The sequence below is a fragment of the Macrobrachium nipponense genome, chromosome 8 (genome assembly GCF_015104395.2).
Source record: "Macrobrachium nipponense isolate FS-2020 chromosome 8, ASM1510439v2, whole genome shotgun sequence".
NCBI classification, from domain to species: Eukaryota; Metazoa; Arthropoda; class Malacostraca; order Decapoda; family Palaemonidae; genus Macrobrachium; species Macrobrachium nipponense.
Genome location: NC_087203.1, coordinates 92327567 through 92334267, shown reverse-complemented (window position 1 = coordinate 92334267; position 6701 = coordinate 92327567).

Sequence of the window (6701 nt, the reverse complement as noted above, 5' to 3'; positions counted from 1 at the left end):
TGATGAACTTTTCAGAGAAAAAGTAAAAAATACATGGTAACTCCTATACTTGTCCGATGAAGTAAATATTGGTGTTGCGTTAATCAAATGGTTGTAACTTTCGCTCAGATGTTCGTCTAAATGACATTTGTAATTAAATCGATGGCACGGTAGGTGGTACCTATTTTCCCATCGGAAAAACTTTGTTCGTCCTTAAGAAAAGGAAAAATCTTCATGAATCAATCTTGCTTCTTGATAATTGATGAAGTATAACAAGCTCTTGGGCATTTCTCTGACCATATTCGTAACTAATACGTTCTTTACTCTGCCTTTCTAGGGATTTTGATATAAAACGTGAGATTTATCGTTTAACGAGAACACTTATGAAAACTTATGAATCCAGAGTTTATTTATAAATAAATTTGCATTCATTTTATAATTTTTTTATTTTAGCTTACTGTGTCTCCCTTCTTTTGCCTTGCTAGTTTTATTGTTAAAATGTAAACATTCTGCTCTAAGAAGCCTACGTCAACCATTTAATGGGCCTGGTAAGAAAATTTTGATATTAATCGTCATCATCGTCGTGAAATTCCAGGCAGATGTCCGTTATGTTTATTTGGAATAGATTTGGAGAAATAATGAAAATAGTTAATAACTCAGAACGCCTTGAAAGAATATTTTGATGTAGATGTTTTCTGGAAAAAGAAATAACGTCGGGAATACAGTCGTTACAATTCATAACCACTGCTTTCCTACTACGTGAGTGGGACGGACGACTGTGGTCGAGTGCTGTAGATGATGTAATGCAGTGGTTAAAAACAAGGTGCTGTTTTAGACTAAGAATTGATACTTGGATGAGAAGCGCTCTAGGAAGCTCTCCCAAGAAGGGCTAGGATAAAATGAAGTCCGTTTTGTTCTGTGTGAGTCTTGAGAAGGTATACGATAGAACAGGAGATACTAAATGTATATAAAGAACGTTGAGAACATTACATGAATAGCTCGGTGTGTTGAAAGTGATTCAGGCTACGCGGAAGGGGATTCCCAAGCCGGTACGTGTAAACAAGATGGAGAACGGTTTTGTTGAAAGGAAGATCTGCAGTTGGGAAGACTCGTGGGATGGGATCCTTCCAGAAATTTGAAGAATTCTCGGTAGGAATGCTCTGGGAAGAAATTAAATGAAAAGGTAGGATGGCATATGTTGACAGGTTTCTTCAGTGTTTATTTGTAAGGTAAATGCAAATTGACTAGGTTAATGAGTTCTAATCGTATGCACGCAAGTAGGATATACAGAAGGGTCAGTCCAGTTCATCATGTTTAAACATACTACAAATAGCACCGATATAACAATTGCTTATTTTGATATTGATAGGGGGTACACACCGTTGTTGGTAGTGAATTCTGTTTTAAACCTAATTTTTCATGATATATGATTATACTAATAATGTACCATAATGCTCTATGGTGTTGTTGTTTTATGCTTGTTTATTTCTGAGGTGGGCGAATAAGTACTTAAACATATAATTTCTCTTTGGGGCTTCCCTTTCTGTGAAAAGTTCATTTCAAGATGTTTCTGATGAGGTGTCCCAGAGCCAGTTTCAATCCCGACTTCTTCTTTTTTTCGACTCCATGCATTCTATTCCCAAGAGATTGAATTGTCTAGGAAATTTAATAAGTAAATGTAAAGGACAGTATACAGGAGAGAGAGAGAGAGAGAGAGAGAGAGAGAGAGAGAGAGAGAGAGAGAGAGAGAGAGAGAGAGAGAGAGTGTGTGTTTAGATGGCCGTCCTGACTACTGATTTGTTTAACATTATTACTCTTGGTCAAGTTGTAATAATCGGATCCCAGCAAACCAAACTATTACTTTATGTGGAATTTGAAACATAAAATATATAGACTAAACACAAAACTCCTGGCGATTCTGAAACACGAAAGCGTTCAAAGGCAAAACATCCGAGCAGAAAAAAGAAGAAGAAAAGTCGAAGTCCGGTTTGCTCCTTATTTAAGCGCCAAGATTTCAAGGCGAAAAAGCAAACGGGGGATCCAGACTGGAGGGTCCACTCGCCTGAAAGTAATGGCATTAGCAAGTTTCTTTTTTTTTTTTTTAATCGCTGGCACTTTTATCGGCGTTGATTAATTAACTGCGTTTAGCTGAGGGGAACATTTTGCCGACTGCGACTATCAGACTTATAGGAGTTTTTTTTTCGGACGTGTGTGTTAGGATCAAGGCAAATTAGTTTAGAGATTAACTGCGTCAAAATGAGCCGTTTCGAAATCCTACCTTGATCATAGCTTAAAAGTTTGTGTTATTGCAGGTAAAGGTTCTGATCCTTCAATAAACAAAAAGTTTTCATGGTAGTTTTCTTTTAGTTCCGTTTCGATTTCGTCCTTTCCCTGTTGTCTGTGACGCGTTAGTCCATAAAAGTGTCTGATTATGTGAGTATTTAAAAAAATGTAAAGATGTGAGATATATAGGTGTTTTAAGATATACTTTGGAGGGGTTATTTCAATCGCATAGTGAAATTGAATACAGTTAGTGAATCATATGTGAATCCCTGTGCTGTAAACTTCCACGTCGTTGGGTGCTTCATACAAATACATTGAAAAGCTCTTTAACACAACGTCAAATCCCTGTACACTTACTGCAGCATTAACCTCTGTGCTTCCCGGGTATTAATAGCCTTGCTTTTAATACGTCTCGCGCCATCCATCCAGCACTTCATTTGATATTTATCGTCTTCATTTGTCAAATTGACCATACGAGTTTACAACACCATGATTCAATTTTTCACCTGCACTAACCTTTATTGAAAACATCATGATTTAATTTTTCACCTGACACTAACTTTTAAACTGTTAATGAATAGGATGGAGAGAGACGCATTGGAAATTTATGAGACGCCACAATGCCAGAGGGTTAATAAAAATGCGTGATAATAATGTAGCTTTCTCTTACAACCAACGTTCATGTTATTAAATCTTTTGTTTGCATCACCAGTGTGTCATATACGTGATAGTTTTGGATAGCGAATGTGCTAATAAAAAAGATGCTCAGAGTAGCGTGGATTTTAAAATAGAGAAACAAATCCACAGTTATGTAGTTGTGAAAATATATTGACAAAACTGTACAGAGAAATTTCGAGAAATTGCAGTTTTATTTATAGATACATTTTTACAGTCACATAACTGTGGATTTGTTTCTCCAATGTAACTCAAATTAGTTCAGGTATAATGTAAATGAAATGCCAAGCTTTCAGCTTTTAAGTAAAATCCTGAGTGTGGAAGAAAATTGAGAAGAAAGTCAACAGAGTGAAGTGGGATTAGTGCTAGACAATGAAAAGCATGAAAGAATGGGAAGAATTGCGACTGTGGAGAAAACGGAGTATTAGGAAAGTGAAAGGAACTGTTAGACTACAAGAGTAAGCAAACCCAGACAAAAATGAGGGGGGCAAGAAGGTTCTGTTAGTTTAGGACTTGGCCGAAGCCTTTGTGCCATATCTTTCCACAGTCTTGAACTTAAATCCCCTGTTCTTGAAGGTGCACCGTGCGCAGTGTGGGCTATTTTCTTTCCCAAGGTTAGCTGGGAAACCATACATAGAGCATTTACATCGCTCGGTGGGTCGCTCTGACGAGGCATTCATTCTGTATCTCATCTTCCATTTTGGCTGTTACATTTCTCAAGACACTGACTGATTACAACACTTCATCTTAGCCTACTGTATCTGGTCCGATCACATTCCTGCAAGCAATCTGGTTGACCTCTTGGGTCACTGGTTTTAATTAATCATAGTTTTAGTTTTTTATATATATGTAATAACATTCCATATTTTTATTATGTAACACTTGCACATACATACAGACATACTACATACACACATACATACATACACACACACACACACACACACACACACACACACACACACACACACACACACACACATATATATATATATATATATATATATATATATATTATATATATATTATATATGTACTTTTCTTGTATTGTAATTAAGAAGCATATAGATATTAATGATTTTCTGACTGAAATATTATGAGACAGCCATGTTTTAAGGCTTGTGGTGTTTACAATGAGTTGATGACGATCTTTTAAGGAGCCGGCGATGGTTGCACGTTTGTCTAGCTTAAGATAAGCGTGAGTTTTGTTTTTTATAAAATCTTCCATAATTCCGTACCACCTTCATTTACAATTTAGGGCGGTAACGTTATAATTCACGCAAGTTTGTCTGTATGTATATTTATGCGCGTACTGTATATAAATGAAATCCACGAGTAAAACTGAACTCTTTGTAAGATGATCCTTTGTATTAAGTGATCAAAGTGTTCCCCCCCTAAAAAAAAAAAAAAACAAAAAAAAACATTAACATTATTTACTAACCAAAATTATTTCTCATAAAGACTTAAAACAATCAATTTTATGGAAGATGGGGAACTTCACAAGTAAAACGATATTCCTGTGCATTAAAGCGTATTACTCGTGCTTTTCATCAACACGCAGTATAAATACTTTGCGGACTTTTCATGGTACCAGGTCATGGAATGCGATATCCAACGCCCTGTTATGATGATTATATGAACAATAATTGGCATGTGTTTTTTAGGACGCTAGTTAGTTTATCATACTTCCACAGGGTAAAAATATTTGCAGTTGGGAACAACGTCTGAGAGAGAGAGAGAGAGAGAGAGAGAGAGAGAGAGAGAGAGAGAGAGGCAAATATTCTCTGGTGCGGTGCAGACAGCTGGTTTTTATTTAGGTTTAATTTATGGCTAATTGGAATGTTGGGTATTCAAAGATATTTTTTATCTGAAGTTTAATAAACATACCAAATATTTGGTAGATAATGCACGGCCTCTCCTCTCTCTCTCTCTCTCTCTATCTCTCTCTCTCTCTCTCTCTCTCTCTCTCTCAGAAGATTAATGATTACCAATAATGAGTTGCAATAGCAGTGATATTACATTATAATCCTGTCAGTTCCAGACTGTACTTGACATTTGAGATATCAAATTACTGACTAGTTCAGAAAAAGTTATTTACGAGAATAGGACATGATTTTGGCGAAATATAATGCATGGCTCAAAGCTAATGACATATGAGAAAAGAAACGAATAATCTAAGATAAGACTGAATACCTGAATTTGAAACAGTAAAATAAAGGAGAACTGAATAAGGAAGTCGTAAAAGAATATTGTAAACTAGGGAAGCTAAAGTAAGCTATTGAGAGGCGTAAATGCGAACGATGAATCTTAAAAGACCCAAATAGAATAGTAGTAGTTAATAAAATAAATGAAAATTATTTGTTAAAGGAGTAATAAAGTTGACCTTGGTACCATTTGGCGTGAAATGAAATACGAAATGATAAAAGTTATTAGGAAAATATGCATAAGAATTATAAATGCAAAATAATACTGATGTTAATAAGATAAAATACATGAAAATTGGAACGATTATTGAATGGGATTGGTGAGGAAAAAGTACGGCGTGTTTAGTACAAGCCCGTTGGAATTACAGTAAAAAAATAATCAAAAATACTGTAAGTATTATAAAGATAATGGTCCCCATGAAATAATAGTCTTCGATAACGCCCCCCGAAACACTTGGGGTCACGATCTAGGTAAGATCCGAATAACTGCATTCAACAAAAGAACACCAAAGTTGTAAGATGAGATTAATTCAGAATGAAAAGTAAAAATCGGTTAATAGTAAAGCTTAGAAGAACCGTAAATGAAAACCAAAAAGAAAATGTGAAGTGAACAATTGTCAAAAGATTGCAGGGGTGTTTTGCAATGGGATGCTTTTTTTCATCTTGCCTTATCATTTAATGAACGGTTTTCCCTGCTTGGTATTCTTATTGAGGGTTTTAATTGGACGTGTGTTTTCTTTAGCTCTATTCCCCGAAATGGCCAGAATCTCTTTGTAGAGCCCTGTGAATAGGACTAATGTGGATCCTGTAGGCGCCTGTTGATTCCTTCATTTGTATTGTGAAGTGTTACAATTTAAGTGTTTGTCCAATTGCAGTGTATTTTTATTTTTTTTACGCTACACTGTTTTACTAAACAAATATATTAAAATTGAATATTCTTTGTACGACACTGCAAACACACACATATATACTATTATAACACCACACTTACGTACACCCACCACACACACACACACACATACATCCACACACACACACCACACACACACACACACACATATATATATATATATATATATATATATATATATATATATATTATATATAAATATATATATATATATATATATATATATATATATATCATATATATATATATATATATATATATATATATATGTGTGTGTGTGTGTGTGTGTGTGTGTGTGTGTGTGTGTGTGTGCTGCTTATCATCTCTCGCGTAACTTAATAATGCAATTATTTGCCTTTCACACTTAATTAGGTCTTATTGAATTTTAAGCTGATCTCTGTTCATTTTTGTTATTTACAATACCATCACTTGCGTGAACCAATTAGATATTCAATAGTCTCGTCTCCATGATGCTGAATACCGAATTCTCTCTCTCTCTCTCTCTCTCTCTCTCTCTCTCTCTCTCTCTCTCTCTCTCTCTCTCTCTCTCATTTTCATTTCACAAGAGTTACTATATTCGTTAGTATATTTTTCGTTTGTTACTTTACCGCGGCTTGTCTAAAAATGTGATGGCTTAAAGGACATTTCCA